This window comes from Nicotiana tabacum, chromosome 12 (genome assembly GCF_000715075.1).
Source record: "Nicotiana tabacum cultivar K326 chromosome 12, ASM71507v2, whole genome shotgun sequence".
Lineage (NCBI taxonomy): Eukaryota > Viridiplantae > Streptophyta > Magnoliopsida > Solanales > Solanaceae > Nicotiana > Nicotiana tabacum.
In genome coordinates, this window is record NC_134091.1 from 30,161,546 (window position 1) to 30,177,764 (window position 16,219).

At 36.6% G+C, this 16,219-nt stretch overlaps 1 long non-coding RNA gene across 1 annotated transcript; it reads right to left on the reverse strand.

Annotated features, from left to right (window-relative positions):
* Positions 1–3,081: 3,081 nt before the first annotated feature.
* LOC107788048 (uncharacterized) lies at positions 3,082–5,005 on the reverse strand. The gene is made up of 3 exons (XR_012697543.1): positions 3,772–5,005; positions 3,585–3,666; positions 3,082–3,460 (listed from the first exon to the last, which is right to left on the reverse strand). It is a non-coding gene; the product is annotated as an uncharacterized LOC107788048 (long non-coding RNA).
* Between the last annotated feature and the right edge of the window lie 11,214 nt (positions 5,006–16,219).

Here is a 16,219-nt window from a genome sequence, read left to right on the forward strand (position 1 = left end):
TACTTGGGAGTCCGAGTCCGATATGCGGAGTAGATATCCCCACTTTTTCACCAGCCCAAGTATTTTTCTATGTCCGTTCGAGGACGAACAGTTGTTTTAGAGGTGGAGAATGTGATTACCCAAAAGGTCATCTTATGTTTTAGAACTCGAATCTGCACTCTTAAGCCTTAAAAATCTCATTTTTACCCTCCTCGATTTGCATGCACAACCCGAGCAGGTTTCCGAAAAGCTTTATGTTGAAAACTAATGAAAATAAGAATTTTTGCCTTAAAAGTTGATTTTAGTTGACTTTGGTCAACATTTGTGGTAAACAGGCCCGGATCCGTGCTTTGACGGTCTCGGTAGGTCCGTATCGAATTATGGGACCTAGGTGTATGCCCAGAATCGAATTCGGAGGTCCCTAGCTCAAGATATGAATTTTTGATGAAAATTAAAAGTTTGAAAATTATTTATTATTAAGAATTGATTGATATTTGGCATTTTTAGTATTGGGTCCGTATTTTGATTCCGGAGCCCGATACAGTCTCATTATGATATTTAAAACTTGTGTGTGAAATTTGGTGAGAAACGGAGTTGATTTGACGTGATTCGAACGTCCAGTTGAGAAGTTATGGATTTTAAAGTGTTCGTGAGAATTTCATTTGAATTGGTGCTAAATTTAGAGTTCTAGGTGTTATTTTGGCGATTTGATCGCGCGAGCAAGTTCGTATGATGTTTTTAGACTTGTGTACATGTTTGGTTTGGAGCCCTGAGGGCTCGGGTGAGTTTCGGATAGGCCACGAGATGTTTTGGACTTTGGAAAAATCTGGTTTTCTGCAGATTCTAGTGTCTGTCAAATCCTTCTTCGCGTTCGCGAAGGTCCTCTCGCGAACGCGAAGAGTAATATGATGAGGATGAAACTTCTTCTTCGCGAACGCGAAGTGATGGGGGATTTACCCTTCGCGAACGCGACCGGCTCAACGCGAACGCGAAGCACTTGGGGACCTGGGGGAGGGTTGGTCGTTCTTTCATCGCGAACGCGAGCAACGTCTCGCGAACGCGAAGGCCAGAGGGGCGTAACCATCGCGAACGCGATCTGGGTCTCGCGAACGCGAAGGCTTGGCAGCCAGTACCCTTCGCGAACGCGACAGTGGCCTCGCGAACGCGATGCACACTGTCGGCCAGTGCAGAAAAAAGAATCAAACACGAGTTTAAGCCATTTCTTCAATATTTTTCAAGAACCAAACGGGTAGAGGCGATTTTCAAGAGCCATTTTCTTCCCCAAAGTGTTGGTAAGTGATTTAAAACCATTTTCTTTCAATTACCCATTACATTCCTTGAATTATCAACCAAAAATCTAGAGTTTTTATGGTAGAATTAGGGGTTAGGGTAGAAAATAGGAATTTCCGGAATTTGGGGATTTAGTCCTCAATTTGAGGCCGGATTCCAAAACTAATTACATATTCGGGCTCGGGGGTGAATGGGTAAAAAGATTTTGGTCCGAATCTCAATTTTTGACCAAGCGGGCCCGTGGTCGATTTTTCGACTTTTGAAGGAAAAATTAAAAAATTTAATTTAAGCAATATAATTTATTCCTTTAGCAATATTTGATATTATTGAGTCATTTTTGAATAGATACGAGTGGTTTGGAGGTGAATTCCAACGGAAAAGCTGTGATTGAGAATTAAGTGGCTTTCGGAGCGAGGTAAGTGTTGTGTCTAACTCTGACTTGAGGGAATTAGGAACCTTAGATTATTTGCTAATTGAAATTCATGTGAGCGGCGTATTTGTGAGGTGACGAGTACCTATGCGCCGCCAATTTACCTGTTTTTTTTCATGTTTCTCTGTTTTATGATATTATCTCATTCCTATGCCAAATTGCTACGTGTTATACTAGTGTTGTTCAAATTATCGTTCTTATCATGTTTACGGAATTTTTTGGTGATAATTGAGTTTTTATTTCAAGTTGAGATTGAAATTATGGAACCAAATATTGAAGTAAGGTTTGTACTTGTTATTCTATATCCCTGTTGTTATTTATGCATTGCATTATGGTAAGGGAGAGTGTTAATTCACGAAGGGTGATGTCGTGCCATATTGTGAGTGTTAATGCACGAAGGGTGATGTCGTATCATATTGTGAGAGTTAATGCACGAAGAGTGATGTCGTGCCATATTGTGAGTATTAATGCACGAAGGGTGATGTCGTGCCGTATTGTGAGTGTTAATGCATGAAGGGTGATGCCGTGCCATGATATGAGAGTAAAAGCACGAAGGGTGATGTCGTGCCGTTTCTATTAATTTTATGGTGAGATTGAGAGCAAAATCACGAAGGGTGATGCCGTGCATTTTTCTTTACTGTATTCACTATTCCTGTTGATTCATGGTATATGGACTGCTCCGGTGATCATTTTGTTGTAGTTCTTTATCTTGTATTCCCCTTTGTATGTTTCCCATCACGACATTTCCTGTTTAGTTCTTCATTCCTGTTATTTGCGTATATTGTAGGTGCCTTGCCTTAGCCTCGTCACTACTTTGTCGAGGTTAAGCTCGACACTTACTAGTACACGGGGTCGGTTGTACTGATGCTGCACTCTGCACTTTCTGTGTAGATTTTGATACCGGCTCGGGTTGATCGAGATCTTGCTATTGGTCCGTTATCCGGAGACTCAAGGTAGGTCTTTCTTTCAGACTATTACTTGTAGTAAATTCTAGAATGCTCGTGAATTGTGACTCCAGATCCGGGTGGTAGTAATTAATACAGTTTTTATGATATTTCGCACTTATTATATTTCATTTTAGTTAATTATTGTTACTTAATGAATGAAAATAAGGAATTGGTTTAATGATTCTCTAACGTTGGCTTGCCTGGCAAGTGAAATGTTAGGCGCCATCACGGTCCCGTCGGTGAAAAATTTCGGGTCGTGACTGCACAATGAATCAATTTGAAGAAAGTTGAAACATATGAAAGATTTCAATGATGAGACCATATTATCTAACATGTAACTAAAATATTTAGTCCACAGAAAGATAATATTAGAGAAAACAAGGGAATTTGCATCCAAGACTCTATTATTTTAACTTACAAATATCAGCTTAAACACCATTGAACCAGAGAAATGAGAAACAGATCATTGCTCATTTTGCCAAGGGAGCAGTCATCCGCATGAGTGCACATACAACCAAGAAAGAGAGATAAAATCTCAAGTGCTTTTAATTCTAAGGCAACATGTAATAAGATAATATTGGTGTTGCCTCTAATTCACTATTTTGCGCACCTCAAATGCATCTGACTCGAAGAAGTGTATCTCTGTCTTCTTCGAAAGTTTTCCTCTACCACCTTCGCCAGCTCGTGGAGTGACAAATGACACTCTCATATGTATCATTACACCGTTGTGGTCGAAGAACAGTAATTGTTTCTTACAAAATATTTGTCCCTTGAATTTCCCGATGAAACTTTTTGCAATATCTTGATGAGAAGCCTATAACACCAAAATCGTTAGTTATACTTCATCAACAACAAATAAGAGCAATTAAAGAACAAATCAGATGCAACTATAAAAATAAGAGCAATTAAAGTAAAAATCAGATGCAACTATGATTTACCGTGACACGTCTTCCTCCGGTGTCTTCAACTTCGAGCCCAAGTGTGCTTAATTCCAAATCTGGAGGTGGAGGGATAGTGAACCTACGGAAATATTGTCATTAATTATTGATGGAGCTTTAGATTTCAAACAATAAAATTAAACTCGACTGCTTAAAAGGAAAATGACTATATAGATCTGAAACTCACGATTTCAAACGAACAACTTCTCCATACAACATATCCAAAAAATCTGCGTGGAGATAATTAATAGCAACATGGTTATCTGGAACCGAATTATCCGCTGTAAACTAAAAGTGTTAGGAAAGACGACGTGGATTGTTTGTGCTCTATCTGCATTCTCTTAATCTCCATCATAATATATACTCCTACTAATAAAAGAAGAGCAACAGTAAAGTTTAGCTCAGAGCTTTTGAACTTTCAAGAATAACAATAATAATCCTATTTTGTGAAATGAAAAGTATCTTATCTAGTGAAACATGAACCCCTGCCATTTTGTCCTAGTTCAACAAGCCCAAAGGCAATTTTTTTTTCACCACTGTATTATAACCAATTTTCCCCCAAAGGCCATTTTTTATAGAATAAGACCAGATGTCCCTCTAAAATTCTTTGCATGTTCTTCCAAGTGAGCAATTATATGCTAATAACGAAAGCTTATCTTATGCGCTAAAAAAAAAAGAATTGATACTACACTTGAAGAAATTAAAAAACTACTCCATTATTGGTAAAAATGGCAGCTAGAAAGGGCAAAAGCAATCACAACCCCAATACACAGATAAAGTCATATCAGAATGGGCAATGAATATAAAACATACAGTTTCCAAAAGATCAATATCCACTAAAAAAACCCGAGGATGATTGAGATAATTAAACAAGTCTTATATCGAAAGAATGCAAATAAAAGGAAGAAGAACCTTCTGAGTTATATTTCAACTTTTATATCAATTAACAAAATCAAAAATAGGTACGACGTACGGTGCCAAAACTTCCAGAAGCTTGAAAATCCATTACAACTTAGCTAAAAGAACTTGTAAACGATTTTAAGAGTAATTATTGTACTTTGCGAAGAAAAACATTACACCCTATTTCAAGAGCAAAATAAAATGTGGCACTGATTAATTAGCTCGAGAAGAAAATAACAAGTGTGACAGTGGAGTAATACATGCACAAATTATCAAATAAAGGGAGTAAATAAATTTGAAAGAATAAATTAAATAGGTAGAGAATATTTTTGAAAGAATAAGCTTAAAAGACAATAAAAAAAAAATATAGAACGATTTTATCCCGGAAACAAAATATAGGGATGAGGAAGCTGAATACGGAACCGTCAGCTTAAGAACCCATGGCAGCAAATCAATAGAAGAAACTAGAGTTTTTTGAAAGAATAAAAACAAAAAAGATGGAGCAGTATACTATACTGAAAAGGCAAATCTAGGTAGAGTAGACTAGTTTCATGGCGGCAGCAGGTAGCAACACGTCAGATCATGAAAAGTGGTGAAATAGTACTTAATAATCATGGCTAAGGCTAATAGAAAAATCAACAGAAACCATATGTACATAATTAAGAAATCTATATCTATAGACAAAGATAATAGGTAGTAGAGTGGAGTATTAATTAAAGGAATGAATAAAATAAAAGGATATCTTATTTGCAGGACCAGCTTGTCATTAATTTGTGCAACGTAGGCAACCTTGTTATCCTTTAAGAATCTCTTCTTCAAGAGCTGAAGAGGGAAAAGTTTTAACGTCTTGCTGTTCACGTAAGCAAAATTCTCATAATGTGGTTCTTTTCTAGAAACTTGAAATGTTATTTGGACATCATTGGGAGAAGAAGCTGTAGGTTGAATCTCTGGAGCTGGAGCTGGAGCTGAAGAAGAAGAAGAAGCTGCCATGCTAGCTGGTAGTGGTGAAGAATGCAAATGGCAAGAAATTAGAAGCGGAATATTATGTTGCTGCTGCACAGCTACTGCGCTCGTATACGGAAGTGGCCGTTTTTCACTACACAGCTAATTGGTTAGCTTATTTTGTTTTATTTGTCTTTTTTACCATTACCATGCTTACATTACCCATCTAATTTTGAGTATTAGAATTATTACTTCCAGCTTTTTTAACGTAAACATATACTCCTCTTTATGCTTATATCTCTAAATTAATGAATTACTAGTATTTAAGATAGGATTAGTAAGTAAATAGTTCCTAAAATTGCACTACTATTTATTAATTGTGGCAGATGAGCTTCATTATTCTGGCTCATTTTCTGATTAAAAAGGCTTCTGTATGTACTAAGGTTACTTGAGAGTATGTTCTTAATCACTGCGTTTTCAAGTCGACAATTTATTTCAATTTTCACCTTAATTTATTGAGGTTAATTGGTCTTTTAATTTCTGCAAGACTCATCTCTTTTCATTTCACTTATGGCGTTAAGCTATTATTTACTCATACAATTAGACTATTATGAAAAGATAACTAAGTGCAATTTAACCTGGAATAAATTAAAAAGTTAGTAACCTATTAAGTACTATATAACAAACTAATAAATCAGATTAATAATGCAAAACAGCGGTCTAAATTTTTTGTATAGTTGTTAAAGAAATTACACACCATAGGTTATTAAATTGTTATAGGTACTCTTAAGTGGAAACCATGAACTAAGAGTAAGCTCCCGTTTAGTCATAAATTTTGGTAATTTTTTTCAATATTTTTTTAAAAAATATTGTTTGTTTATGGAATATGATCAATTTTTGAATAAGAAATTGAAAAAAAAATCAAGTTCCCAAAATTGATTTAGAACAGTTTTTTGGTGAAACTTTTTCTTCCACTAACAAAAGTTCAACCTTTTTAAAAAATAAAATGCATGTCCAAACCCAACTTCAAATTTTAAAAATTATTTTTTCACACAACTTCAAAAATTCTTTTTTCAAGTTTCAATTAAATCTATATCCAAATGCTAGCTAGGTAACATGGTATAGCAAATTAAAAATTACATTGGTAATGTAAAATAATTTACACTATCATAACATATAATTTACTTAAATTGTTTTGTATTAATCACCTTTTCCCAACTAGTGTATTAATCACCTTTATATACTTCATTATTCAGACGTAAAAAAAATTGTATTAATCACCTCATGAATTTTAAAGTTTTCTTTCTCATTTGGATCTTTAAAAGCTGTGTTCTGAAGTTTCTTTTCTGTTTGCCTCTAGTTGTCAAATTAGCGTGGGTATTCATTAGTTTGAAAGAAGCTAAGGTCTTCTATCGAGTAACTTTCTTTTGGATAGTCATTAAGTTCATAACCATATATAACTTAAATAGTTTGTGTTTAATCCATCCATTTTCCATTTTTTAGCTCCTTTATTATTATTATTATTATTATTATTATTATTATTATTATTATTATTATTATTATTATTATTATTATTATTATTATTATTATTATTATTATTTTATTATTATTTTATTATTATTTTTTTATTTTTTTTCTCAATTTCGAAATTAGTCTGTGTAATCGAAGGTGTAAACCGTTTAACTATTTAGTTAAATTGACTAAATTCATTTTAGGCTTCCTGGTCTTATACAATAGTTAGGGAGACACTAGAGGATCAACTTGCTTGGCGTCCAATTGTCTTTGCCTCTTTTTTCCTTTCATTTTTTATTTGGTCTTTGATTTTTCAGAAATTATGGTAAACAACTTTGACGATATTATCTTGGAAATTTTAACTTAGAAATTCTTGTTAAAATTTCCTTATGACAAAATTTTTACTTTGACAAAAATATGTGAATACAAACGAAAATTTATTAACATTAAACAGAAAATGTTAAATACGTTTCAAGATTAGTACTTCCATTATATTACTCTCCCTGTATATATTTCCTTTATACCTTGTGCATGAAGAAGCAGAAGTGAGAATTTCTCAATTGTATTGTTGCAGTACACCACAACCTGCAACCTGGGAAAGGGATTGAGACAAATACTGATTAATTTGTCGTTTTCCTCTTTCTGACATCTTGATCTCCTTTTCTGTCTATTACATTTTTCTTTTACTTTTTAATTTTACCTTTCTGTTTGTCCTTATAACGTGTTAAATTGCCGCACATCGAAACATGCTGTATATGTGTTGCTATTTTTGATAATCACTTCATACATTTAGCCCAAATGAATTGGAAATTTATTTTGACATTCAAAATTTCCCTCCAACCCGTTGTACCGCCGTGCAAACTAATTTACTGTAACGTTACCGGAAATAGGAAAAACGATAAAAGAAAGAGAAAGGTGAAAAATAAGATAAACTTTTGGATAATCATTCGTAGAAAGCAACAGTTGATTTTTTCTACAGCGCCTAAGGACATAGTTGTCTAATCATTCGTAGAAAGCAACAGTTGATTTTTTTTACAGCGCCTAAGGACATAGTTGTCCAATACTTAACAACCCAAATAGGAAATTGCCACGTAGCACATACCATCTAACAACTAATTAAACAACAATAATATAACGATGACTCAAACTTAACACAAAAACAACAATTTATGATCAAACCAGGACCTCCTTCGTTACGGTTACATGCTTGAATTATGGCAAAATTCTCGTTAAAAGTTCCTTATGACAAAGTTTTTTACTTCGAGAAACAAGTTTAGTGAAATTATTTGTCCAAAGTTCATTTTTGGACATTCAGAAGTAATTTTGAAGCCATTTTAATTTGCGCTTGTCAAAATTGGTCCTTTTTTAATAGGATCTATGATCCTTTTAATACCTAAACAAATGAACTTTTCACATATCCCACAGCCCACAGGAGCTTGTTTAATTGGTCCTTGTTTGAAATTTTCATATATTTAGAAAATATATTTAGTAAATACTACTATATTTAAAGAATATTTTTGTTAGAACAGATTTATTGCGAAGCTTCTGTTTGGGCAATCAAAATTTTGGCGCTTCTTTAAGGCACTCTACTAAAATGCTGATCATTTCCGATAGGAACTACTCTACTATAAGCCATTTATTTGCCTAAACTAAATAAACTTCTCATATCTGAATATAAAAGTAAAAGGCAAAATACATAAGTTGGCACCTAAACTATACCTCAAATCCCTGTTACGCACTTTTTGATAACATATATCATATTACACACGCAACCCTTCAAAATTGTGCCTAGTACACACCAATGTTTTCTTGACCAATTTTTGAGAATAAGCGTAGTATCACACACCAATAACGTCATGACACGTGTTAATAATTTTTTTTTAAAAAAAAGATTAAACACTTAAACCAATTTCTCTTTCCTCGTCTCTTTCTCCCTTAGAAGAAAGCCACCCTACTTAAATTCTTCTTTCTTAAAAGACCCACTTTCTTCATCATCTTTGTTCTTCTTTACTATACTATTTCTCCTTACTCTATAAAATTTTCACCATTTTTAGTTTCTAGGTTTTGTTTGTTTTGTTTACTGTGGAATCACCATTGTTACCGATGGGTTTGCCACTGTATCAGTGGCCGAAAAATGGAGGTCATTGTCGTTTGCCTTTTTTTAATCAAACGAGACCAGATTTGAACGAAGAACACCAGCTTGCCGGAAAGATCTGATAGCTCCACCCACGTGGAGAAGATCTGAGCTCGTCGACCATGAACTGATAATGGAATTAACAACCTAGCAATGGAGTTCTCGGCTTGTTGCTTGAGGTCGTTGCCGGCATTACGAGTTATGGTTGACATCATCTTTAAAGAGATGCAAGAGGGAGGAGATGAGGAGGATGCGGTTGTCGCCGGATTCCGGGGACAACAAGGGCTCCAAATGGGGAAAAAGGGCCTGGGTATCTTTTTCTTTTCATTTAATTATTAAATTAACAAAAATAAGGGGACAAATAAGATTTAGAAACATGTGCTTATATAGGGATTTGGACAAATAATGCATTGGTTTGACGTGCTCATATTTTTTGGTTAAATACGCGCGTGCCATCTGGCAAAAATAGTGTGTATTAGGCACAATTTTGAAAAGTTGCCTGTGTAATATGATATATATCCTCAGAAAGTGTCACGACCCAAAATCTCACCCGTCGTGATGGCACCTATCTCGATACTAGGCAAGCCGACACTCTCAATAAACTCCCATACATTTTAAGTTTAAAAAAATATAATGATTAAATTCAGCGGAAGAAAAATCATAAATACTTATATAAACACTCCAAAATCTGGTGTCACTGAGTATATGAGCATCTAATATGAATTAAGTCTGAAAAATACATCTATAATAGTCTGAGACCAAATACAGTAAACAAGGAGATAGGGAAGGAGAGGCAAGGTCAGCGAAATACGGCAGTTACCTTAGAATCTCCGAAAAAGCAACTGCGCAAAAGAATCAACACCCGCTATGCCCGGAAATACCTGAATATGCACACGAAGTGCAGGGTATAGTAAGAGTACAACCAACTCAGCAAGTAAAAATAATAAATAAGGAACTGAGGATAGTGACGAGCTACACAATTATAATTCACTTTCGGTAATTCCAGCAAAGAATAGACATGCTTCTAAATCCAGCAGTTTAAGTCAAATAAATTTTATACAGTTCAAGTTTATGTAATCCGGATATAAAATCTTTCAGAGAATTTCACAACAATGAAAGATAGCAGTTAAGTGCAACAACAAATGCAAAGCAAGTACAGCCTCTCAGGGCAACAGTCACTCCACTCGTCACAACAACTTAACCACTCGACTCTCAACTCTCAGCACTCACACTCAATTGGTACTCGTGCTCACTGGGGGTGTTCAGACTCCGGGTGGCTCCTACAACCCAAGCACTATAATCCGCACGGATAACTCACGTACTGCACGGACAGCTCACGTGCTATAGTATAATATCTGGATCCGCACGGACAACTCACGTGCTATAATAATATCTCACAATCAGGCCCTCGGCCTCGCTCAGTCATAAATCTCTCCAGTCTCTTGGGCTCCCAATAATCATGAAATCAGCCCAAACAATAATGATATGATGCATCAATAATGAACGATAGAGACTGGGATAAAATATTCAAGTAAACTGTGACTGAGTACAAAATAACAATTAAGCAGATAGTTCAACATGTACACGACCTTCGTGGGTCCTAACAGTACTAACATATCGCCTAAACATGGTTTCTAACATGACTTATAGTCAAATTTCCACAACACATAGAGAGCACATAACTATCAACAAATTATTCAACTTTACAGATTCCATGGGACGGACCAAGTCACAATCCCCTTGGTGCACGCCCACACGCCCGTCACCTAGCATGTGCGTCACCTCCAAAATAATCACATGACAAAATCCGGGGTTTCATACCCTCAGGACCAGATTTAAAATTGTTACTTACCTCAGAGCGTAAATTTCTTTGCTCTACTATGCCTTTGCCTCGCAAATCGACCTCTGAATGCCTCGAATCTAGTCACAAATAATTCGTTTCAGTCAATAAAATTTATTGGAATTAATTCCATAAGAAAATGTAAATTTTCCAACAAAATCCGAAAATTAGCTAAATAATTACCCGTGGGGCCCATGTCTCGGAACCAGACAAAAGTTATAAAATCCGAAAGCCTATTCAACCACGAGTCTAACCATACCAATTTTATCAAAGTCCGACATCAACTCGACCTCCAAATCATCCAATCTTATTTCCAAATCCCTAGGTCCAAATTCCCGATTTACATCTCAAAAACGCGTAATCTAGTCGAACTATTCAATGATAATTCAATATTATGGAGTAAAAATGATTACAAGTGACTTACCTCAAGATTTTCCGTGATTTCTCGCTCACAAATCACCTCACCCACTTTTGGAAATGTCAAAAATGACAAAATTTCTCAGACCCTTCTATTTTGTACACTGCCCAATGCTTTCGCACATGCGGCCATATTTCTTGCACCTGCGGGCCCGCTTTTGCGATGAAACACCGCATCTCCGAAAATCACTTAGCCTAGCTACCTCCGCTTCTGCGAGCCTTAGACCGCATCTGCGCCTTCGCAGGTGTGGAAAATTCCATCGCACATGCGCGCCTGCCCGCAGCTGCGCCCATCCTCCTGCTTCTATGTTACATGAGCCGCATCTGCGGCATCGCACCTGCGGCTAATTTCTCGCAGGTGCGATCACACGAGAAGGCAGAAATTTCCTAGATTTCTTCTAAGTCTGAATTTGATCCGTTAACCATCCGAAACTCACCCGAGACCCTCGGGACTTAACCAAATACACCAACATGTCCTAAAACATTATACGAACTTAGTCGAACCCGCAAATCACCTCAAACAACGCTAAAACTATGAATTACACCCAAATTCAAGCCTACTGAACTTTGAAATTTCCATTTTCTACAAACTACTCCGGAACCTATCAAATCAACTCTGATTGACCTCAAATTTTACACACAAGTCATAAATGACATAACAGAGGTATTCCAATTTTCAGAATCGGATTCCGACCCCGATAGCAAAAAGTCAACCCCCGGTCAACCTTCCCAAAAATTTAACTTTCTCCATTTCAAGCTTAATTCCACTGCGGACCTCCAAATAATTCTCCGGACACACTCCTAAGTCCAAAATTACCATACGGAGCTATTGGAATCATCAGAATTCAATTCCGAGGTCGTTTACACATAAGTGAATATCCGGTCCACTTTTCCAACTTAAGTTTTTAATTATGAGACTAATTATCTCATTTCACTCCGAAATCCTTCCGGATCCGAACCAACTACCCCGATAAGTCATAAATCAACTGTAAGGCATAAATTGAGTAGTAACTGGGGAAACGGGGCTGTAATACTCAAAACGACCAGTCGGGTCGTTACATTCTTCTCCACTTAAACATATGTTCGTCCTCGAATGTGCCAAGAGTTGTTTCTAACCTTCAAATCTCTATTCTGCCTTACCACGCACATACCCGGTGGTGATCCCACGCCACCCTATTCCATAGATATGACAACACAACACAATTGAAGATCATTAATTTAACCTTAGCCCAAAACCTTGGAGCCAAATTTCTAACGTCCAGAATTCTTTTAAGACCCGAATCTCACATCTACACACTGTATTAGCTTGAACAAGCCGTATACAGCCATGGCCATAATCCCAGATATAATCGCATAACATACTACACAACTCGCATACTCGTAGCACCATTTCTGATGGCAATAACTACTCAAAACCAACCAAGTACTAGTATAAAACCCCGCATTCAATAGAACCTCATTCCAAAACCTTCGTACACTGCCAACGATGAAAGAAACAATCAATAAAAACTCATAACCACTCATCAGATCAACTAGCCATAGAGCTCTCTCGCCCCAACCAGAACCACAATCCTCTCCTAAGCTGAATTTTAATATTATCCTCTCGAATATACCATAATCAAGCCTGATAGTACCCATTCTAGGTCCAATGACCTTATTTTATTAAACACAACTATCCCACAGACACACCATATCAATATAACTCAAGCCACAACTGTGCAATCCGTGTACCCAAATATGGGAGATGTCTCAAAGAACAGAACCGTATTGCAAGTTCAACAAGCACCACCACAACCACAATGTTACAACCAACTCCTCAAATTTTGTGAAGAGGATAACCGTAGGCGCATGTGCACAATTGTAGAGGAAGGGAATCAATGAATAAGATAAATTGTTATAGAAATAGAATTCCCACACACGGCACTAACAACTCACGTTCTAATAATATAAATTGCCTAGCATGGTCACATGCCTCCAGTTCCAGCATATCATACAGGAGCAATTAAACAAGTACGCATGTATATGATAATGAAGTAAGATTCTCATGCTCCTGAACTGGTATAAATAACACGCCATAGCGTAAGCATGTGCAAAGTCTGCTATCACATTTCAAATCGGCAAGTTAACGCAGAAATAGTAACTACCCTATTTATTAAGGGGAATTAGCCTATTTGTAACCTCAAATGTAGCCGATATAGTTCTCAACAAAGGTACGAACACGAGAAACATTATAACTTTACGCTTAACAGTCAACTCTAGGCATATCATATCCGAAGCATTCTTTCGAGCATAAATACCTGCCACAATGCCCGCACATTGGCTCAAACCTCATATATATGCACACGTATAGCGCGTATCTATCACAAATAATTAACGCAACTTGTGCTTCCACTGAGTTAAAATAAAAATACTCACCTCAAATAGGCCGCAAACCAAAATAATATACCACTGAGAACTCCTAGTCTCCAAATTCTCGAACACATGAATTACCGTAACTGATCCCAACTCCAGGACTAAAATGACTAACACATCTTCCATTCATGCTAATCCCATGAGGAATACTTTCATAATTTTTCCGTGCCACATAGCAATAATTTGAATATCAGCAGTCTATCAACCAGGTGGGTAATGCAATATCGATGAACATCCGTAAGCCAAAACACAACGCACCTTCTGAAATGCGCACCCTTCTCAGGGATCATCGAGTAGTTATAACATTCATCTAAATATCTGAAACTGATCATTCTGTCCAAAATTCGTGATCTTCCTTTCAAGAATGAACTACCACCTTATGCATGTAAATCTCAATCTCGCACAACACACTACATCTATCATGTGAAAGGCACAAGAATCTCATTATAAACTCTAAGTCACCAACAAATTGCATACCTTATTAGTTAGAAACCTCTCTCTTGCTTCTTTCTAGGAGGAAATCACAATACACAACAAGTTTCATACACCCATAGAAATATCCGGTTCAAACCATGCTAGAAACCATCATGAACACTTTGAAATCCATTTGCACATAACCAAGCTATCAGAACTGAATTCCTCTAACTCCACCAAGCCACACAAATTGCCAAATACGAGAGTATTGCCACAAAACACTCGTAAATCCTCACATCATCATAAGAACTAAAAGAATCAAGCATACCATTACCATACTGATCCAGTATGTTACTCATTTGTCCTATTTTCTCCGAGTTTCTTCTGAATTACCCTCGAGTTGACATTTTTCCTTGTCAGAATACTACCATCCTTACCCAAAGATCACTACAAAACCTCCTAACATAAAACCACATTGCCCTAAGGCCCATAAGCCATTGTATTCTTCTTAAGCACCTTCATAAATATCCCAACCGTAACACTCACTCTGAAAATACCTTACGCAAATTTAGAATTGTTTCTCTTTCCTTTCTTATACTAAAATGTAGAATCCATAGTCAAACATAATTACTGCACGTTCCGATACCATCCAATGTAAGTAACTGATTCTAGTGATATACAAATTCTCAATTTTCACATATACATTTTGAATCCATTAGAACCCTCTCGAGAGTCATCCACTCTGCTCAAATCTAATTTACTCCGCCCAAAACGGGTCCAAAGACATGTGCTCCTTTAGCATAATCAACACTTAACAGGACCAATCAAATTCATACTTCGTGTGCACTACATCCTTCAAAATAACAACTTAATCATTCCATAATTTTCATATTTTCATAAAGTGCAATGTAACCTGTATCCAGGAATTTACTTACCTGAGTCATCCTCGATCTCCACCTCTGTAAGTCATAACTAAACCACAAGTATGCCTCAGACCAAAACTAAAATTTAACATATATCCATGAAATTGAATTGTAAATAGCAGGCTCCCCCACTTAGCTTTAAGATGCAATTATATAAACTTAGAACCCGCAAGGATTTCTCCATCTCAATTACCATGATCTCGCACCGTTAACCCTCCAGACTTTCTCGAATTCTTTTGTTAAGCTTTTCATGAACATTCTGAATTACCATCCATAGTCATACACTCGACCTCTTATTGAGTAGCAAGTAATATTCCTCACAGAAGCGTCATCAACATCACTACGCCGCTAACTGATCACAAGAGATAACCCGCCTGTGGAATTCTTTACCGACGTCTTCCAATGACGTTGCACTAGGTGCACGACCACGTAATCAGTAAATTCTCCTGAGCTCATGCTCACCCACCATTTGTATAAGTCTGCACTTTCCCTATTGACATCAACTGAAAATTCAACAATACTTTCCGAACTCAAGTCATATTGCGCCTGAAACGATAATCCGATATTTACATCCCTCTTTATTTCTAACAACTCCTTTATGCCATATTCAATCTTTCTTCGTACAATAACCATTACTCCAAATAAAGTCCATAGGCCAAATTACATTCTATCATGATTCCAAACCGTTCTACACTTTCTCAAGGCATGCGACTACCCTACCACAGAATCCATATGCTAATTTGCCACTCTTACTTCGGTTAAACCATCTCCTTTAAGCAACTTCTCAACCTCTAATTCTCCTACTTAACCTGCTAGTACTTCAACCACCGCGAAACACTTCCCGTCATATCTTCCCTCACACTTTTCCACCCAACTGTTGCATCAAATCAAAGTGCATCTCCGTCGCACCCGAACCAATAAAATGTTACTGAATCTAAGTCTCTTCGAAGATCATCTTTCTCGAGCCATCAACATTAGGAATACCCATTCGCAACCACAATTACTACACAATCACTTACTCTTCTTGAGTCCAAACTCATTGACAAGACATGAGAATTTAATTTATCCCACAATTTAACAACGTGAAAGATCCTTCAATATACTCACAACTCGAGACTATACGTCAAATCAAGACAGAAAT